This window comes from Glandiceps talaboti, chromosome 13 (assembly GCF_964340395.1).
Source record: "Glandiceps talaboti chromosome 13, keGlaTala1.1, whole genome shotgun sequence".
NCBI lineage: Eukaryota > Metazoa > Hemichordata > Enteropneusta > Spengelidae > Glandiceps > Glandiceps talaboti.
Window position 1 is genome coordinate 9,885,881 of NC_135561.1, and position 23,553 is coordinate 9,909,433.

The 23,553-nt window shown below is 37.0% G+C and overlaps 1 long non-coding RNA gene across 1 annotated transcript; it reads right to left on the bottom strand.

The window, feature by feature from the left end:
- Positions 1-866: 866 nt before the first annotated feature.
- Positions 867-3,079, bottom strand: LOC144444500 (uncharacterized). The gene is made up of 3 exons (XR_013481845.1): positions 2,999-3,079; positions 1,600-1,680; positions 867-936 (listed from the first exon to the last, which is right to left on the bottom strand). It is a non-coding gene; the product is annotated as an uncharacterized LOC144444500 (long non-coding RNA).
- Positions 3,080-23,553: the final 20,474 nt, after the last annotated feature.

Here is a 23,553-nt window from a genome sequence, read left to right on the forward strand (position 1 = left end):
ATGTATATGTATGTATGTATGTATGTATGTATGTATGTATGTATGTAAGTATTTATGTATGTATGTATGTATGCAGTTATGTATGTATGTATGTATGTATGTATGTAAGTATGTATGTAAAGGAACAAACATTATGTTATACATACCAATGTACATATAGAATCACACAAACAAGTGCATGACACATGATAATGAATTGGTTCTAAGACAAAATTTCAAAACTTACCGGCTAACTTCCACTTCGTGTGGAATCCTATCCAGTTTCAAGTGTACCTCCTTTATAGAAACTGGGGCACCTTTCCATTTCCCCTTCCAGATTGTTCCAAAGCTGCCTGCTCCAATCTCTTCATCAAATGTAAGATCCTCCTTATTCAATTTAATATCAGCTGTTTGAACAAAAAAAGATTGAAACAAATAGACGTAAAAATACTTAATCACACACTTAATTGGTATAATTAGAATTTTATATGGTTTATAATTTTTAAGTAAAGTTGATCACAAATTGTCCTCTTGGTCTATATAATTTTCCTGTGACAAATATTCATTGTAAAAAGTTGGCAAAAGTCACAAGTTTCCAAGAAACCTTTCAGGGACTCAGACTGCTTACTAAAGAAGCTTCATTGGTGTTATCTATCTCTGACCCTCTTCTTACATAATGCTAGGAGAATACAAACTTATTTACCATTTGTTTTCACTATGCTTATGATATTGACATCTGCTGAATCTTGCAAAACACCATTGAACTCCACTGTACAGCTGTAACAGCCTTCTTCCGAGACATGTATAATTGATAGATCTTTGCCTCTGTCTAACTCCTCACCATCCAAAAACCAGGTGTATACTACACCCTTACCATGGTTTAATACCACACAACCAATCAGATATTCACCAGTCTTTTCATCTCTTCCACCTTGTCTGGACCATAAAGAATTTCCTCTAAGAATCAAAGTACACGTTTAAAAGTATACAATTACACATGCTCGTCATAAATATCCTGAGGTGACCCTAATTTTAGGAGAGATAGAAAAAATGAATATGGAAATGCAGAAACTTTGCCACAATTCTGAATAACTGTCATTACTGAAATGAACAAAACTTTACATTTTTTGCTACAGAAAATGTTACTCGCATGAAGAACAAAGTTAAAAGTCACATCAGTGCGAGTGTGGCATACTGACTGTATTTACACTAGTGCTTTCAGCGTTCTCTGAGGCCATTCACTCACAAGCATCAAGTGAATGAAATATCTGCAGAAAACACTGTAAGTACTTGTGAATATACCCATACACATTAACACCACTAATGCAGCAGGGTTATGTTACTATCACACATATTTATGTGGGACTGGAAGTTACTGTGAAAATCATAGTGAGATCACACAATTTTGTTTAAAATTTAACACTCTTGCCCTCATTTGCATACAGGAATGCAATACTACTTTGGTGCATTGCAAATACAGTATCTACTAGTATTGGTAAAGGAAGTGGTCTGTAGTGGAGAAGCTTAAAAGTAATATAGTTCCTATGCTAATAAAAATTTGGAGAGATGCTATTTGAAAATTCACATTGAATGTTATTTTATTAAGAAATGGCTACTTACCACCTTTCAAAAGTTTCTTTCCAAAATTTGGGAATGTTACTTTTCCCTTATCTTCTGAACTCAACTGAAGAAGAACTTCATCTGCAAAATCAAGTTTGAATATCTATTGGCATGTATTGTAGTTGATTAGGGAGGGATTAATTCCAAGGCAATGGAGTACTATATATGTATATGTTTGAAACTCAACAATTATGTGTATCTGATGTTTTCTTCAGAATTAGCACAACCCCTTACAGTTGAAATATTTTAAAATTATCACAAGCAGCCATTATACACATATATATCAAACATGTATTGGTTACTAAACCACTTTACACCCTTAAAGTGTAATGCACGAGTGTCGCAATGGTAACAAAAAATGATTAAAATTGTTTCCATGGATATTAAAAGCATAATGGTATAGGAAGTGTAGTCAAACAAAACAAGTAAAAAACTAATGTATAAGGAACTTGTGAGACAGTCTGAATAAATAGATGTAAAATCCAACGTTTCGAATAAAAATTCTTTTTCAAGGTATTTAAAGGCAAAAAACTAGTTTCTCCTGAGTATATATTACCAAAGCAGAACTGTCTAAAATAGCTGAGAATAAATAACACCATGACTTTTATTTCAAATAATGAGAAAGAAATGTGTCGAGTGACCTGATAGCACTAAAGGAGTCCTGTCCCTTGCTTTCAACCAGTGCTTCTAGTGGTCCTAATTATAATATATTGATATATTATTTCATTTATACTCTTGAAGAATGACAAATCTATAGTGATCTACTGAGAACACTGATTGATATGTCTTACTGGTGAAATTGTTGATGTTACACCTTAAAGGTGACTGTGTCTCACTAATGATACTAGCAGTAACACTGTTACATTGAACCGCGCAAGTACAAAAGATATCAGCAACCTGAAGGAAAAGTTTTTTCAGATTTATTTCTGTGTGAATTAATTACTGCTTTAAATTTGAATAATTATGATTTTTGCTGATAAAATAGCACCTTGGTAACTTACTCAAGTTTGAAATCTTACAAAGATGTTCTGCTGTATTTGACACGTGCTTGTGTTTGGGAACTTCCTGTATAGGTTTATGGAATAACCTCCTGTTAAGATTCAACTCTTTTTGTTTTTACACTCTTACTGTTAAGACAAAGAGTTTAGGATATTCATGGTGTCAGTTCATGAGGTTTCTCCATAAACCTTTGCAGGAAATCTCAAAATGGTCGAACGCATGTCAATTACACAGTTCAATGCTGAGTGTATTACCAAGGTATGATCGGATGGAAGTTGATAGCAGTAATCAATGCAAGGATACTAAAGGCAGAAATAAACCTGACTGTAATTGTTCCTTAAGAAACCTACTCCCTTACAAATTAACAAACAAACAAACAGAAAACAAATTTGAACCTTACCTCCAACTTGTATTTGTACAACCTGCCATCCCATTTTGACAGGTTCATAGTCACTCCCAGATATAATAGCATTTAGGTGTTTTCTGTCATATTTCAAACAAGAAGCCTTTCCTTGCAAAAAAATCTTTGTCCCACTATGCTTTCTGCTGTACCAAAGTCGAATATATTCTGAAAGTTGAAAAATACAATTGTTCATATAAAAATATGTACTTATTTTTAATATAGAGATTTGAAAAAATAGATGTAATGTCAAATTCAATAACTATACCTATTATAAGGATGGCTAATTTAAATTCCTTGCTATACATATGTAGAATACCTGTGTAAAGTTTTCAAATATTCAGTTCATGTAAAGATATTGAAAATAACAGATACTTATCCAATGCAGTGAACATAAGAGAAAATCAAAGAGTTACTAAACACTACAACATGAATACTGTCTTTTCAAACAGTGCAGGCACAAGTGTATGTAGTATGTACGTACTGATTTAAATAATTATTTATTAATAGTGAGATGGTATACTGATCTCCTCATATCCCAAAGCTTTATATGTGATGAATATGCAAGTTAGAACAAAAGGGTGTCATCAGCAGTAACATCAATTCTACCATTATGATCATAAATATGTTACTGTGTTATTTACCTGACTCGCCATCCTTCTTTATCAGTTCTAATTTTTCTTGTTCATCCTGGAATTTGAAAAAGACAATAAAAAACCACAATGAACTCAACATATGGAAAGATACAGTTCTACTAATCTGATTTCCTCCTTTGTTACCGCACTACTCAAAACTTTACATACCATTTATTGTTTATCATCAAAATACTAATGTTTTAGAGATTTTTTCATGGAAAAAAAAACGATCCTAATATTTGCCTTCCCTGTATCACCTGATGTTGCATCTGCGATTTCCTTACAGTTCCATTTGCAGTTAATCAGCTTTTGCTATGCAGATAGACTAATGTAAGAAAGTTGCCTGCCAAGCTAATAAGTTTTCCATCAGTCAACATCTCTTTTACTTACATCAATCTCTGTTTCCCTGTGTTCATGTGGGCTCTCTGTATCTTTACCTTTGGGTTCAATGTTGAAATCCTTGACTGTAAGGCCCATTTTAGATAAGGAATAAAAAGAAAAGAAAGAAAGTTGAGAGTCTTTAGGATTTGCAGATGTTGCAACTGGAATACCATCTTCTTTTTGTTGATAGTATTGTTTGGGTTCGATGTGGAAATCCTTGACTGTAGCTGTTGAGAAAAACAAGATGTACAGTCTAAAAAGGCCAGGGTTTAGTATTACCTTATCAGTAGATCTATAAGGGTTACAGAGGAACCTCACTTTATTGTCGACCGAGTCACTCTATAGCTCTTGTAAGACAACTGTTTTTCACACATAAATTTTATTCCTTATCTAAAATGGGCCTTCCAGTTTCCATCATGATACAGCGTATGAAATGGTACAAAGATGTATATTTCTCTATGAATATTCACCTTATGGACAATTTAGTTATTACAAAGAATGATGGATGGGTAGCAACTTATTAACTGAAAAATGAAATAATAATATAATTACATTTTAAGACAATGACATCATATCCTCCACACAATGCATTGCACTCTATGTGAATACAATATTGACACTAGCAACTAATGATGAAGGGTGGGCAATAGGGAACTTGCAATCCAGACTGAGCATGCACTAGTAGAAAAAATAGTACAGTTTACGACACTTTCCGTACTATAGTTCAGATTGAGTTCAATTCTGTACTTTTATGCTGATGAGGTGGACGTTTCTGTACTTTCCCATTAGCGCCTGTCTAATCGGATTATACTCGATCTGAAAAATAGTTCAGATTGCGAGTCGGAAGTGATTTGAATACATTTGCATTTAGTTCAGAATATATTCATGAGTTCACCCCCATAACCGGGCAGTAAACAAATGAATATTCAAATCTACCGTGCTTGCAATCAATACGTACATAAACGCTATACGTGTAGCTAGTGTATTCGATACATATGTATGTATATAAGCAGGCTTATGATATGAACTACATGGTTAGGACGTACGTAGATTGTAATATCACAGGGCTCATTTTGAAATAAATGTTCGTAGTACGCCTTTTCATTATGCACTACATACCGCCACCACTAAACGTGTTTCACATTTCTACGCGTTTGATGCATAGTAATACAGATTTAGATGACATGACAATCGTTTCCAATAATAGTTTAAAATTGGGCCACAAATATTGCTAGTGTATGGAGCTTCTTAACAAACCTGACCGGCCAATAGCGTCAACAAACTCACAGTAGAGACGTGCTGACAGATTTGAGTCTGTGGACATTATTTCTAGCTAAGTAAAATTGAGTGACTATTGGGAATATTATATGGCATCCATGTCGTCCATGTCGTCTATAGTTTCTGACTGACCGTGTTATGTACAACGTAACGCTGAACGAAATACGGTCCATCAGGAATTAACTAGACTAACCTCTATGGGAATAGTATTCTTGTCCATGTGTCGTTTATAGAACAATTAAGTGTTAGGGTGTGATCTTCACAGTAATAAACAAGCCTTTAGAAGAACAACAGGTATTCACGCCTCAAATATCTTGGGCATCATCCAAATTACGATCATGAGCACCAAAGTAAAGGAAATACTTAATGACGTTCGGCATGCAGAACCCCCCCCCCCCCCCGGGCCCGTACCTATGGGTACATGCCCGGCATCCATGTAACTGTTATATCACTCTACGTGACGATTCTGAGGGCCCTCATCTCTTATTCTCTTGTTTTATTTCAATTATACTCATAACTCCTGTTTTTATAGTATAACTGTACAATTGGCTTCGAACAGTGCATTCCAGATTTTCATGAGTCATGAGTGCACATTGCACAGATATCTGCAGAATACTTAAAAGGATTATGGGTAATGTATGCATATGCGGGAAAAACAAACTGCTGTAAGGAGCATAGTCTCGCTGCCAGACTCGAGACTATCGTCCCTAATCTGTTTACCGAGCGGCGCAGCCGCGAGAATAGAGGGGGACTGGTCCCGCTCTTCTCGCGGCTGCGCCGCTCGGTAAACAGATTAGGGACGATAGTCTCGAGTCTGGCAGCGAGACTATAAGGAGCACTGACTTTGCCCTCATATCTTCATCCCATTTTGCACTGAAGAAGTTTCACATGGCTCTCATATTTCATATATACTCTTTCTAAATATATGGTGATGCAACATGAGTAAAAATAACTGGGGTTAACTAAGTTTGGTAGTCAATATAGCAGGTTTACCATCAAACTGACGCAAAATTTGTTTCAAATTTGTCTAGTAAAAACCGTTGGCCCAGTTGTCGATTAGGCTTACAAGTTACACAAAGCATGATAAGACACTGTGAATGGTGCAAATAAACAACGTGCGAAATGCCAAATACCAAATGCAAACAATACAAGCGAACAAAAGGGCCTGTATGCACTCTAATAGCCCGATATTTTGCCTAAAATCAGGCTCACATGTGCGAACGGTGTGTTTTTGACGTACCTAGTAGGCAGTGATGTAGATAATAGCCGGTTACCGGTCACAACGCCCAGCTATAACTTATAAGTATAACAGTTGTGGGACCGGCTTAGGAAAGTACTCAAACCTGACGATCATTGAACAAATTCTAAGGTTGGAAAATTAAATATGAGTTGCCCGGGAGTTCTAATAGCAAGTAAAATACCCAAAGTGTAAACAAAAAGATAAATTAATTCATAATTATTTGGAAAACATTAGACGATTACGCAGTAAAACAAGACTGGCCACGCTATCGCTAGCGAAAGCCTTCGAACTAGTTTCATAACGACCGGACGTTGAAGGAAGCGCGAAGCGAAGTGTGAGGTCAATGTGACGTCTCATGATGATGTATGATGCATCAACATGACGTTTACGTAGAGTTGCACTAAATGTTTTCTAAACTTCAGTGGAAAGAATTTTTGTCGATCAGACACTGACTATGTTTAAATTCTTAAAACATCTGAGAAAACTGAAGAGGGGAAGCAAAATGTGACACTGACAGACAAGCCAGACGTACGGCACATGTACAGAAGGCGAGGCACACCCTCTGATGCAAACTGGACAATTATCGTGCGTGTCACGTATAAGGCATCAGATGTAATACATGTAGCTAACCAAATATTCTTGTACTGCAGTCTTTCTTGTAACAGGTATTGGAAATTGTCAGAAACCTGATGATTTTATGACTGAATAAGTTTCGATACGGAGACGAGAGAGAGGGGGAGACGGGAGAGAGAGAGAGAGAGAGAGAGAGAGAGAGAGAGAGAGAGAGAGAGAGAGAGAGAGAGAGAGAGAGAGAGAGAGAGAGAGAGAGAGAGAGAGAGAGCGGAGACCAAACTAGAGTCGGTACTCACCCCACCACGACATATGCATTTTTGTGATTTTGAAACGATAAAGAATGTTAATATGGATATTGGGACGATTGGAAATCGGACGATGTGAATCGTAATCGAATATCTCAGACCATCCACAATATATGTCGTGTTGACTTAGGCGATCCCAGAAACCATTCTTAGTTTACCCCTTTCACATATATTATCAACCATGCTAATGTTTTGAAACAAATCTCGATTAACAGGTAATTTAGCGCTTGAAAGATGGCGACGTCCATACCCCCCCCCCCGGCTGCACATATTTTAATATGCAATTATACATTACCCCCTCCCCATACACGTCAGAGAAGTACAGTATGGTACACTATATGACACACTGTAAGCTAACAGTGGAAATCAACTTCAGTGTCCATACATATCAGACATAGAGATTTCTTTACAAATGGATGTGGGCTCATTGGGCTGTAACCTGTACTTGGAAAAACTTAACCAGCAGAGTTTTCTTTTTGAATCCTATGTCTTGACAGAAACGGCACCCCCCTTCGATAACTAGTGGGGAGGGTGTGTCCCCCTCCCACAGTAGGCAATTGTTTGAAAAATAAGGACATGTAGGAGGCCATTTAGCGGCATAATATTTCAAACCATACACATTATTGGAAGCCATAAAGTACTTGAAAATTGTCTTCAATACCCAAATTGTACTCTCATTAAATTATTTTACAACTGTATTACCTACGCTTTAACTAATACATAGATATTTTGGCAGACACACACATTCGTTTGGCCATTGGCTGCCTAATAATTAAATGTGTGGTAGGTAAATGAAGTGAACAATTTTGCAAAGTACAAGGTAAACGATTGCTCCTGTGGTTTGAATGTTCAACAAAGTCTCCACACAGAGAGATAGAGCAAGAGAGAAGGAGACATGCGGCGACGAGAGAGAGAGAGAGAGAGAGAGAGAGAGAGAGAGAGAGAGAGAGAGAGAGAGAGAGAGAGAGAGAGAGGCATACACTTATACAAATGTAAATTTACTTGGTAAACAACTGCTCCTGAGGTTTAATTTTGGTTCAAATCATGAGCAGAATATTCGGGGGCCCTTTCAGACCATCACAATTGTCATGCCCCCCTCCCTTTGAACCTCAATTTTGTTCATGCCCCCCCCCCCCCCGTAAATTCTGACTCCAGCATAATTTCAAGTTTATTCCGAGCTCGGTATTACAGGCATTCGACTAGAGTCTTTATACCTCAAAGATATACAACAGTCCATTTCTGTACAAGGCATATCAGAAACCAAACATTTGCAGTGTGGAGTGTCACAAAACCCTGTGCTTGGTCCACTCTTACACGCGTATGCTGTCTATACACATCACCACTTGGAAAGCTAATCCGACATCAAAATCTCAATATGCAACAACATGCAGACGACAACCAGATTTACCAATATATTTCCCCAATCACATACGTCAACTACAGTAACTAAGATGGAAACTGTTGCACATGATATTAAACGACCCAAAATAAGCTAGTTTAATGATGGCAAAACCGAGGTCCTCCTTATCACGTCTCAGTTCAACAGGCTTCCTCGTCTCATGAACCACATCAACATGGGATCGTCTTCTGTGCAGTTAGTGGATTCAGCATGTACCATTTGTGTAACAATTGATGACCGTTATAACCTCAAGAAGCACATCTCGTTGACATGTAGATCAGTTCTTTTTCACCCCCGAACAATAGGTCGCATCATTGACAGTGGAGGGGGCCCCTCCACTGTCTATGGTCGCATACGCCAGTATCTTACAAACGGAGTTTGTCAGAACCTTGGTCATGCACTTATATCATCGATACCCGACTACTGAATGGCCCTTCTGTATGGGCTGCCAGCTAAAAACATTGTCCCTCTTGAACATGCCCAAAATACAGCAGCTAGGATTGTGTCAGGTACAAAGAAAACAGATGACGTCACATCGGTTCTTTCAATAACACAGTTTAGTTAGAAATCACACTGGCGTCAAGTGCAGTTACATAATATACCAGTAGGTAGGGCCTACATGTGCATGTAGTCTCAGGTCACTACATTGTGGTCTGAGATGTAGTTTACACCACTATGACCTAAGAACTTGAACCAGGGCTGAGGAGAAGTGGTCTGAGGTTAAAGTTTTGCAGCTCTCGTTCAGCAATCTCAAAACATTTCAGCCTACTTCCCGTAATGAACACTTGTCAAGCATTTTTGTAGCTCCCATACTCAAAGACTACATATATGTTTATATACGACTCAAAATATAACACTGAAATTTACTTTGAACACGTTCAGTTTCAGTAGACCTATTAAAACCCAAAATCTCCACTGTATAATTTAATATCGGTAATAGTTTACAGTCAAAAACTTTTAAATTTAGTTTTGACTAGGAGGTCCCCAAGTTTTGCAAGTTGACTCATGACCGCAATCATTGCTTTACTCGCTTGAGCTGCAAGCGCTAAATACCATAGACCACTGCTTGACATAATCACGCCTAGATATTCATAAAAAGCGAACAACGTCGAGTTTATGACCACCAATAACCACTTTTCAATTTTCTTAAGAATTTCATCTCTTAGTAAATACAATAATTTTAGTTTTGACATACATGTAATTTACTTTCAAAAGACAATGTTAGAAACCCCTACCCCATTGATTCCTGTGGGAACATGCCTTTCGTGAAGAAAAAATGGTTACATAACATGTCTACAAGAATTGTTGGAGAATGTCTATGTAGAATGCCACACTGATCCCATATCCACACCTTGAGTTTTATTTTTATTGTTCTTCAATGATCTCCTTCAAAGTAATAGTCTGGATGCCAATATGGTTTCTAACTAAACCACGTCTAGCCAAAAGCCCCTCAAATAGCACAAAAAGTTGTTCACCCAATCAGTGAAACCTAAATGTTTTGGTGATGTAAACAGTATATAAGTAGCATCATGGGCTGACAAATATACCTCATTTGAACATTACTGTCCCAATAAACACTAACTTTATGAGGGACTGTGTTATTGGTTAGAGTTTTGTGATTTATTAACAAAGACATGATGTTAATGACTGTGTGGGTGGCTGTAAATGAATTTTAAATTGCATCTCATGCATTTCAAGACTTCTAGAGTAACGACTCTGACTATACTTTGAGTGGAGGTATAAATGGTAATGATACAGTATAGGAACTAGACTATCAAAGTAATTACCTTGTCCAAAAGACTACAGTCGGATATTAATCTCACCATTAATGCCTGAATTTATGTCTATCAAGGTGGATCTGATAAGATCATGGAAATCGAGAAACTTTCATCACTTTGGACTTGAGCATTGAATACATTTGTGAAGTACTCAGACCATGATTCATGTTTTTTTTTTAGAGATTAATTCCACTAGATCGTCCACTAAATCGTCCACGAAAACAAATACATTCTATCATTCCACCATGTCACTCAACAACGCGCATCGAATTCTATCACTTGAATTTCCGTTATTTAGTCGTCTGAAGATCGTAACGGCCTCCGTACCATAACTTGTGTACTTTGTGTAAATACAGCTCTACTTCTCAGTATTGAGCACTTTTCCTTCAGTTTATGACTTACCTCTTATATATATATATATATATACTGATCTGATATATATATATATATATATATATATATATATATATATATATATATATATATATATATATATATATATATATATATATATATATTACCATTGCTCGGTTGACGGCAACGCGGTCAAAGATATCGGGTTCTTTGCACAATACACGTGTATATAGAAATGATGTCCCTTAAATTTCCCCTCTTTTCATTCTTGCTCTTTTCAACTACAATATAGATTTTGATAATTTCCATAGGTCTCACGAGATATACTCTTCAAGGAAAAACAAGTTCGTGTCGGAGTTTGACACGAGAATAGTCTGTGCTTGGAGTAATTATACTGTCAGTATAATTTCTCAAAGGTATGTGTTATCGTGGAAGTTTAAACATTATTTATACTTTAATGGCGTTATAGATTTTGACCCAAGCTATGCATGCCACGGTCACAAGCTATATTGCGTCAGATCGATTTGCCAAACAAGTTTGCCAGAATTAACGCATCCCATCAAACCATGGACCCTCCACAAAGGTGGAGTGTCTATGGTCAAACAAATGACAGGTCGCAGAAACTATGGTCATGGAAGTATGAACGTCGTTTATACTTGTACGCCGTGACATACAATGAGCGCAGTGCCATGATTGACCGGATTATTCAGTGTCGACAATCCCAGTTAATATAATCCCAAAGGCAAACTTGTTTTATTTACCACCTTGCCAAGCAACACAGGGTGGTGGCGAGGCGAAGTTGTAATGTACTGTCGCTTTGATATTCACGATTTTGGAAAGGAAATAGATAACATCGGGTTAGATCTTGAGAGTAAATAAGAAGAAAAGAAGAGTTAATTTGAAATCAGTGATAAACGAGTTGTCTATTTTTAAGAAACTAAATATAAGGAAAGCTATGGGTCCTGATAACATATGTGGTAGGTTACTGAATGTCTATGCATCGCAGTTAGCTAGTGTTTCCAGTAGATTGTTCAATTGGTCGTACAATGATCATACGATATCAACCATTTGGAAAACATCTACCATCTGTCCGGTCCCTAAAAACTTCCAAGGCATCGTCCTGTAGCACTGACTTCCATTGTGATGAAATGCTTCGAGCGTATTTTACTTTGTCAAAACCCACAAAAACATTCACACCTTGACCCATACCAATTTACATATTAAAGTAATAGAGGTACTGATAATGCAACTCTCACATTACTTCACGATGCGTATACACATCTTGAAAAACCAAGTTCATTTGTAAGACTATTGGTTATTGATTTTTCATCAGTCGTTAACAGAAGTCAACCAAACATGATGGCTCATAAACTTAGTTATTTAAACGTTAACCCCAAACTCATCCTCTGGATAATGGATTTTCTTGTCAACCTTTCCCAGTTTGTTCGCTACCAAAAATTAAGTTCAGCCTTCCATTCAACATTTAGGGGTGCCTCACAGAGCACGATACTCTCACACAAACTATTTACACTTTACACAAATGACTGCTCATCAGGTACCGATACAAATCCACTTATCAAATATTCTGATAACTCTGCATTAGTTGACCTGTCAAATTCTGACCGTACTTATTTCGATGAAGTTGATAGGTTTGTTACTTGGTGTAAAGAAAACTACTTGGACGAAAGGTCGACTTTAGGAAGAACCCTAAAGTAGTGCCCGACCTTTTTATTGACAATGTTAAAGTTGAACAGGTGACTAAATATATATATATATATATATATATATATATATATATATATATATATATATATATATATATATATATATATATATATATATATATATATAGGAACAGTCTTGGATAATAAATCAAATGTTAAGGCCAACACAGATTTCATTAACAAGAAATGTCAATCTAGAGTTTACTGTCTACAACAATTGAGGGGCCTAAAATTTTGTAAATGCCAAGGTATTACAGACATTCTATCGGAGTTTTGAGTCGGTTTAACATTTTCTTTTTTGTGCTGGTTTGGTAGTCTAGGGACTAGCTACAAGAGTGTCTTGAACAAAATTGTAAATGTGTTTAGTAAAGTATTGAGTGAAAAGTAGACTAATTTGAATGAAATGTTTACATCTCGTGTACAAAACAAAGCTGGGAAAATGGTAAATGACAAAGGCCACATTATGTCCCAACACTTTGAACTCCTGCCATCAGGGAGACGATTTCGTGTCCCTAAATTCAGAACAGTCAGAACCAAATCAAGTTTTGTGCCCACTTCAACTAAATTTTAAACCAAACTAAATAATTCTATTTCAAAGACATCTGCTCTGCATTCCAGATTGGAAGAACCGCGTTTTTTTATTGTCTTTTTTAAGTTGATGACCATTTCTGGCAAGACTTCACTCACAATTTTCTCGATTTTACTGATTTTTCTTCTTTATTAAAAAGGTTTAGGGTCGGCACCGGATTTCTAGAATGGAAGCGTTTGGGGAGTTATGTGTGATTTATTTGTTGAGAAAGGTTCAAAGACAATAAATATCGCCATAAGGTGGCACTTGCCGTTCCAGTGAGGAACGACTAGTGCCACCACGGTAGTACTCGACAATTCGATGGACCACGGCCAAGTCCGCCATTCACAATTTTCAAATCACTTGAAATAAAGCAATCTGGCAAAACTCGCCCATGTGCATTTACAATCTTGTCGCAACTAATTCTAGTAGGTAAAACCATAGACCCTCCACCCTGTCTATGGTAAAACCTAGTCGCATTCATAACTTTCATCGAGGGTAAGGTAATTTTAGTCATCAACTTCTATAAAGTCCAAAATGAAACGATAAAACATGTACATTTTGGAAATTATCCCATGTATAATGCCAGATTATAAAGTGACAAAGAGTGGTTCATCTGAGTGGATAGCTTAACCTCTTGACGATTTATAAACAATGGGAAATAGGCAGCTATCTTGATGTTCATTTTAACCTATTTTCCCGGAGAATATTTTCAGAACTGGTATCCAAATTACCAAGATCACGTTTTTCATATTTACTGATATGCCGCTTTAGTTATGGCCGGTTTTGTGGGATGTTTTGCGTGCACAATGTAAACCACAGACAAGGCATGTAAACTTCTACTTGCCGCACAACCCGTCTATTTCAGGCTTGGCCTCTTACCACTCTTGGAGGAATTGTACTGACTCCTCCAAGACCACGTCTGACACAGTGGCCTGAAACCCATAGTCTATCGCGAGTATATTGTCTACCCTTCAAGAGACACACATTCTCTGCCAGTCACCCTTTTAAAAATACGCTTGTTAAACGTCTGCTCCTGGAGTTAAATTTGGTTCAACTCATGAGCAAAATATTTGTACGTGACTCCGGGCCCCTTTCAGACAATCCGAATTTTCACGCACGTCCCAATTCGTTTTTTTCCCGTGACAACAATTTTTCTCCTGAGCCTCCCCCTACCCTAATCTAGTTCCTGACGACCGTATTCCAATTTTACACTACATCTTTACATATTACGTATAGTCAATGTCATTACTCTCGTTGCCGATGTGTTGGCAATTATATACATGTATATATATAATATCCATAATCACAACATATTTCCTGCTCAAAGAAGAACTGTTTCAGCTTATTCCATTTCGATATAAACAGACAGAGAGTCCAGGGATAAAATACCCATGTACTACTCCTTATATTACTGGCTAGGTAATGTCAACCGTAAAATAATCCAAGCACCAGCGTCCCTAAAATCCGTGAAACAGTGTCGATATTACAGTATTTTGCTGACACTTATTACTTTCTGTAACTGGTCTATATTTGTGATATCATGGTAAATATGCTTGGAATTTATGGCCTAACAAACCAGACATTACGTAGATTTGAATATTGAAGAAAATCAAAAACAAAAACAAGGCCATGGCCATGGCCGGTCAGGTACTGATATTAGTACTTTAGACATCAGTGGGGGTCACACTTGGTCATTGAAACTATATTGACCGACCAAAATTCTAAACATCACGGATAAATAATTTCATATCGAAATGTATGTACGGAGATTCAGGTTTTTAGACCACGTGGCTTTGACATGACATCATCAGCTAAATTTGCAATACGAAAGTAACGTAAAACATGGATGTATCTAGTAGGGAGCAAAGTCCGCATGTCTGTATGGATGTTTGAAGATTTACTATCGGTATATGGGAGGCATAGAGGGAAATATTTGAATAGCGTTATTTAACGTTACATAATTCATAACTGACTACTAAACTACCGTCAAGAGGATTGTTTTTGCTTCCATTTATCTGTATTAATTTTTTTTAAAGGCAGTGATGTTGACTGCCAATGCCGGTAGTGAAAATATGGCCCGCACATTCTGAAGATTTTTGTATCATACAAGTTCAATGTTGTAGCTGAGAATGTGATTTATATTTATAACTCAGTAGAATGGGTACCGGTACTGATGCGAGGGATGTGAACCAACCTTTGTGTTGCGTGCTTTTTAATATCACCGTGTGTGTGTGTGTGTTGTTTGTTTGTTTGTTTGTAATGTAGATTCGTCGTTGATATACTGCTACTAGATCAGACCGTGGGTTATACTTCCATGATCAGAACATGACCAGACACAACTCTCCACGGCACCATTTTGGTTTTACAACTTTGATTACTTTGTTTTGAATAGCTTTTGTCAAGTTCTTGACTTTCCTGATATGACAATAAAGCAAGGGCGGTGAAATATTATTATAGTAGTCCTTCAAAAAACAAGACAATTTTGAAACTTTTAGTGGAAAATGTTAGTGAAGACACAGTTTACCCGCATAAATTAACTAACAAAAGACAAAAGAAATGTACACATGGTTCATTTTCTAGGTGTCGACCTCATGAATATGCACCAAGATTTAGAACCGAGTCAGCTTTAAATGCGTTCACACCTCCAAATCTGGTCTGGACAATATTGTCTGGGCTTAGTCACCCTTTTATGCGGACTACAGAGCGGCCCTGGTGCGGACTATTTCTGCCACCTATTAATGCCTGAAAGTCAAGTGGCATATGCTGAGGTTGTGTACAACCAGCAACCCATAACATTTTAGCAATCTACAGTTCTACCTCAGTATGGTTATTAGCCATGCTAGGTAGTTACTATAATGATTAATATAATGGTTGTCTTGGTAAAAGTTGTCGACCCCCCCCCCCAAAAAAAAAAGGAAGAAAAAAAAAAAGAAAAAAAGAAAAAAAAAATCAACAAAACATTCTATGATATTGAAAGCGCTCCTGGCATGTAATTCCATAGAACAGTTTCCTGTAGGGAATGGCAGCGATTTCATTCAAACTCAAAGACAGAGATGTTGCTAACCAACGTGAACAGCCATAAAAAATTGTATGTGAATGAGTATGACTCTGAGATCCCGCTAACGGTTTCATTGTTGTCGGTCTAACCAGAGACACTGGAGAACTTCACTGTCTATGATCTAATCGTATTGCTCAGTGTGAAAACCGTGCAAAGCGTTACTATTTTGGCGTTGTATTTTCGCACATTTTTGGTTCACAAGGGTCCAATAATTTAAGCTTGAGTTAGGAAATAGGCCTATTAAAAAAATTGTGTTGTTCCGATTAGGCAAAATAAATAAATAGGTGGGGTAGGTAGATTTATTTTTATTCATGTGCGAGTGTCTAATTCTGGTTTTCCATTTTTTCCAAATGATCTCTGTGTTATTGGCTTCTTTCCATTAGATGTACAACCATTACAGATTGGAGGAACAGTTTTATATTGTCTTTTTAAGTTGATGTCAGTTTCTGCATCCACTATGTCTCGTGAGACTTCACAATTGTTGCGATTTTGTTAGTTTTTCAAGAACACGTAAAAAAAAAGTTAAGGGTCGGCAGTGAAAAACTAGGTGGGTCGGGTAACAGAAACCAAACAGTTATTTTTTAGGCCTAAGGCATAACGTAGCATATAAATCTACCCAACCTGCGCGAGCAAGATCTGCATCGGTCAATGTAATATTTACATGGTCTATTACAATTTGGTAAAGTGTACCATTGTATATGCTTGTGCGAGACGTAAAAAACATCATGCCGTCTAATTGTACGAAACGATTTAGTCACTATGGTTTTGAAGTCAGTGAGATAATGTTTGTGAAGTACCCGGTATCGTGATGTTATCGCTTGTATAGAAAAACCATCACTGAGGCAAAATCTCACTTTTATCATCATTCATTTTTTAAAGTCTTCAATCATGCCAATTAAAAATATGGATACTGCAGTCATTTATGTGACTTTTTTTCCAAAAATGTTTATCGTGCATCTCGATTATATTTTTTTTCGTCTTCGTAACATCTTTTTTTTTATTGTGCCAAAAGTAGTAGCTACCACATATAGAACAGTGGAAAAATACCGAATGAGACTCAGAAATGTAAAATCATTTACTTCAATGTCCAAATCAAATGCGGACATCAGAAAATGATGCATGCACGTTGTGATGGACTCGTGATTAGCTCTAGTCCAGATGCCAATTGGTATCTAACTAAACCATAGACAATAGAGAGGGTCCTCTCTATTTTCTATGACTAAACCAAGTTTAGTGAGTGGAGGTGTAAATGGTAACGATACTGTTTAGGAACACGGTGATAGGAACTAGACGAGATTAGCACTGACAACACACGCTCCGCGAACTCCAGCAAAGAGGCCTGGTGGGGTATATAGAGACTTGTCAGAGTTGTCGGAGCTACTGTTCATGTACATATAAGTTCCACGTATTCTCAATTTATTTCGTGCTGGATAGAAAACAGTCAGTATAGTCCTTGTGTTCTCCAGTGTATAGCCGATGGATTGGATAGTGAGAGTCATGATATGTGTGATACATTGTAGTTTATACACCAGAACTGAATTTTAGACTGATCCCGTCGGCATCTTCAGAGAAAGCATCAAGCGGGTACCACAATAAACTGAAAACGTAACGACTATAAGCATAACTATAAGTTTTAATTTACATGGAACTACGGTCATATTTGATAAGCTTATCCCCCACTTCCACATATGGTCTCATACCCCTTGGTCAGCGAAAAGCCAATCATGTTCATGTCCGGACATACGAGTTATAAATGGGGCGGTCATATGGGTTAAGTTAGGGTGGAATATAATATATGGAAAAAGTCTGATTGATGCTGGCTGTGATGGGTAGTAGAGCATTTTTTAATTGTCAAAAACAGGGTTGGGGGCCGAATGATATGATTCAAAACGTCATGACTTTCTGGTATATCTTTGTTGTCATGGTGTGTTTCCAGTTGAGGATGGCTGTCTTTGACTGGCTACAACAGTAAGTGACTGATTTTGAAAGCAAAGAAAGTGGAAGAACATTGGTGTTAGTTAAAAAACTATTGTTATTAAAGATATACAAGTAAACGCAGCAAAACAATTGAGAGTCGGTACGGAAAGGAACAGATGACCACAGGAAGGTGTTCAGCTGTTCTTCATTGTTCTTTGCAATTTGACGACCGGGCGATCACATACTAGTAGTTGTCAGTGTTTTCGCTAAAGCAAAATACACGGAGATGGTTCAAAATCACTTGACTATCATTTCACTCTTATTTAAATCTACAAATATCTCATTAATATTTTCTCCCAGCTTACTTCAAACTATATGACATTTTCCATGAAAAAAAGGTGCGTATCTGGAGCAAAGAAGTGTTTCAGATATCAGAGTGTTCACGTTTGCGTGACCAAGACATAGACATAGACTGGCAAGCGACGCCATGAATTGTGATCGAATCCCAGGGTCGGATCGGTTGTAGATCAGTGTTCATGATAATTCATTTGCGTGTTCAATTACTAAGTCATCGATGTAGGGTTATAAATTCAGTGACTACACCATCAACAAAGTTACTTCTTACTATAAATCATGTTGAAAAAGACCCTAGGAAAATGTCTAAGCAACAATGACGGGTGTTACTTTTTTGCAGTGTTTATCCAAATAGTAATCGTCGAATAACGTGACCCTGGCTGAAAACTGCGACAGTGAGTGTACCATAAATTCCCAAAACAGACTGACCAGAACAGACATATTGACACACAAAAAGTGTGCAAGTTTACATCTTGTGACAGGTTTGGTTGGGGTCACCTCCATCGGCTAATGGTCGAAATCGTCATTGTAAAATATTTTTAATTACCCTCAACTACAAATCAGCGTATCGTTGACGATCATTTCAATCGTAAGTGTTTAGAACTGATTCAGAAGTAAAACGTAGAATTATTAATGACAATGGTATGCAAAGTTTTGTTGTTTAACAATCATCAGCGATTTGGCATGTTTGCACAAACCACAGATACTTGTTAGTGCATACACTTTTGATACTTCTATTCTATAAGGTAAAGGCTAAATTTAAAAAGACATGATCCCAGTATTAACTTTTTTGTTGCGGCTATATTTCCTAAGTGAGGTGTGCCAAAGAAAGTTTTCCCATGATACTTTGCGCCAGTGCGACTTTTTGACATTGTACGTTCGATGTTCCCAATGAGTAAATGGAATTTTATCGAGAAGTCTATTCATATTTGTTTATGACAGCAAGATATTTTCAATTTTCTGTTTTTGGTCATTTTTGGGGTCAAAAACTGTCATTTGTTTTGTAAATAAAAGAATTCAAAGTAAAAATGAATGACAGCCGCAAAACTAATCGATTGAATGGGCTGACATTTGGTGTGCAGGTATGTTAGAGTATCTGGATGAAGAATTCTTCAAGAAAATTTGAAGATGACATTGATATGCAAATACGTCTAAAACGTGCTGTGTAGTATCATATTATAGCCATGTTATTTTACAATACTCGTGAGAAAGTAGAATTTATTGGTGAAGTAAAGTTGCTCATACACCTAAGAAAATTTGACTACACTTGAATACATAATGAGCAAATGAAATGATCACAACAATCACATATCTTTGTAATGTTATGACTATACAAGATCTAATACAGGGACGAATGGGGTACTTATCAAATAATGCCCTCCGGAACTCAGAAATAAATGTAGATGCGCTGTACCATGCAGTTACGATCAGCGGTTTTGAACTATGGAGGTAGGAAGGAAGGAGGTAGGAAGGATTATAGTCCTACCACCATTTCTGAACAAAATCGTTGTCCTTGAATTGGATGGTATGCTTTTAATACAAAAGTTGCACAAACATATGTTCTTGCTTTCAACAGTTTTAGAATTAACACCATGATTTCACCGTCGCCCATACTGAGGTTTTCCTGCATCTATTGCTATGGATTTTGTTGGTGGGACTTTGCTGTACTGTATGAACACTTGTTCAGACTCAGGCCACTAAAACACAATTGCAAAAAAAAACCGTAAAGACACGAAGTATCGTTTTGCACAACGTTCGGCTTGAAGCAGGTTTGAAGGGTAACCATGCACGACAGAGAAGATGGGTTTAGAGCCCCATTTACACCTAAAACAAAAAGCGATTCTAGTCTGTTCCTATTATAGTGGTCTGAGGTTCAGATCAAAGTGCCGCATTCATCCACAACATAAAAAATCATAGACCCTACACGACTGGCGTTTGTAAAAGTCAGTTTTAAACCATAATTACTACACCTCTTTATCTTCTCGGCAAGAACATGCAGTGCTGCAATCCAACGTGAGGACCTCTCACCAACTTTCAGATCACTTCACATTGGGAACGTTGGTGAGAGTTCTACTAATATAATTCAGACTGAGGCAAAAAATATAGCCTTTCTGAGTTGAAATCCGAGGTTTAAATCCTGATATCTGAAAATTCCCAATCAACCCAGATTACATTGAATAAAAAATAAGTCTAACAAACAATTTATGATTTTTCAGTCCCGAAACTTGCTATTATCCATACACTGTATACAAAGCTAAATACACGGTGATTGGTGTATCGCACTCCTTGACTGAGTGGGTCGGAAAAAAAATAGGTAGACTCACTTGTCATAAATCGATTTATAAATCCACAAAGGCACTGTGACAACTAAAGCAGTCCCTTTACAGACCATTTTTCTTTAGAAATAAATAGGCTAAAACAATACTGAATGACAGGCAGTCCAAGGTATGCGAAACCATAAGCGAGCGCGTACTCACGATGCTAGATTAACACACTATTTTACCTGCGCATTGAAGACGCACAGTAAAAAGACCAGTTTTCAACATTAATGCAGGAAATACAAAGCTAACAATTCAAAATTGTATAAAATGTAAGAAAACAAAAAACAGGCGACAGTCAGAGCATGCATGAACTTCGATTTACAATACCATTATTAAGTTCTTGCATTTTGGGGCTAATGAAGTCATAGAGACTAGAGTGGGCGAGTTTCATCACAGTTAGTATAATCAATGGCACCGTGATAATTCTGACTTTCACTTGAAACTGGACCAGAACAGTCTAGGTCGGACGAGTCGTCATCATCAATTCAAAGGCGACGTAACCAAATATACACCGTGAATTCATCTTAGATCGCACCGAGTTGAACAATCATGTCTGTCATTGTAGAATGTAGACCTTTACGCTGTTTGACCGACTATTGAAGTATAACCCACATAGGTGATATTTCATTGACCTACATGGAAATGCTTGTAAATACTTTTTGCAAGTAGTAGTAGCTCAGACCACTCTAGTATTTTAGTGGTCTGAGGTAGTAGTAAGAGTTTTTGCTAACGTTTACATGCTAGCGTAGTTGTACATGTACGTATACATGTCAGTTCGTATGTACATGTACATTAAATGTAGCTCTCATCATATCATACACTGTACATGTGTGTAACCCTTTTCTTTTGCACCCTCCCCCTCCGCCTTCATGTGGTCAAACACAGACAACTAACTAACTAAATAGTGTTACTGTTAGTTTTCTGTGGGTCAAACAATTAGTGTACACGCCTTGAATCACATGCAGGCGAGATAGATTTGAATATTCATTTGTTTACTGCCCGGTTATGGGGGTGAACTCATGAATATATTCTGAACTAAATGCAAATGTATTCAAATCACTTCCGACTCGCAATCTGAACTATTTTTCAGATCGAGTATAATCCGATTAGACAGGCGCTAATGGGAAAGTACAGAAACGTCCACCTCATCAGCATAAAAGTACAGAATTGAACTCAATCTGAACTATAGTACGGAAAGTGTCGTAAACTGTACTATTTTTTCTACTAGTGATGCTCAGACGCAAAGGACTATGGGATTATCTGTGGTCATCGTAATATCTTATCTGGAGCTACTGGTCAGGGTAAATATGAGTTGATTATTGGTGGTTATAAGCAATGTAAAAATATTGTTTATAATACTATTTGATTAGTATTTCTTATCACATTTCCCATGATGCAACATTCAACATGGCGGGTTTGCAATTTCCCTATTAACATGAAATCTTTTTTCTTTATACCTTCCAATGATGGTATTGAGTGAAAGGAAGCTTGTGAGCATAGAAATAGTATCTCCTGTACCTTCAGGTAGAAGCTGTCTCTGAATATCACGATATGGGGCAGGGTCTTTTTGTGGTTTTGAAGGAGTTACAAATATATCTTTGACAGGCTTGGGTGGTTGTGGTTGCGTGACAGCTTCTTTGTTGATCTTGAGTCTCATGTCAGGTGTACCATCCACATTGCAACCAGGTGCCAGGCAGGCCCTCCGGTTTACTGCAGACCTCATATCAGGTGTACCATCTTTTTTAGTTGGACTATGGAATGTTGATGGATTCGAAGGACTGTACGTCTTAGTAGGTGCATAATTGTTAACTCGATTGGCTGTATACCTCATATCTGGGGTACCACTCATATTGCAACCAGGTGTTAGGTAGGCACTCCGGTTTACTGCATACCTCATGTCTGGTGTACCATCACCTTTCAATGGTCCGCGAGACATTATGATCTAGCTGAACCAAAACATAACAAAACATACAGGTTATACACAGTTAGAATGAATAAATCATAGAATAATACCTTTACTAGATTTAGAGGTGATCAACATACAGCCAGGTGCTTCTAGTTTTGAAACATTATGAAACCCAAATTTTGCATTTATGTATTTCTCTTTAGATCTGTTTATGACGAAAAAGTAATAAAACACCCCCCCCAATGACGACGACAACAACAACAACAACAACAACAACAACAACCTTGTGTGACATGCATTGGTTTGTTTGTGATCAGCATTATGTAAGCAAAGCTACCAACAAAAGTTCATAGTATCCACCAGTATAAAGATATGTAATTCTATAATTCTAATCTCCATATGGTCCTTGATGTATAAATATTATTTTATATTTACACATTATGACTACACAACATTATATTTAGACTTTACATTTTTTCTGTATTTTGATTTCTGGTTACTGTTACATTGTATGTATTCATGATATGTTTTGGGCCAAAACCAGGCATATCACAAACAATAATCTGGACATACAAAACTGACATATGTCAGACAGCGAACATTAAATTTCAGGGGCAAAATTGCTTATTATCTATTTTTAATTTATTTTCATATTCATTTGTTTATCAAAAATCAAATTTGAATTAATTTTGCATGCATGCCTGACAGTCCTGCTTTGAATAATTCAGTTATATAGACTTCTTGGAGGTGAATTCCATATA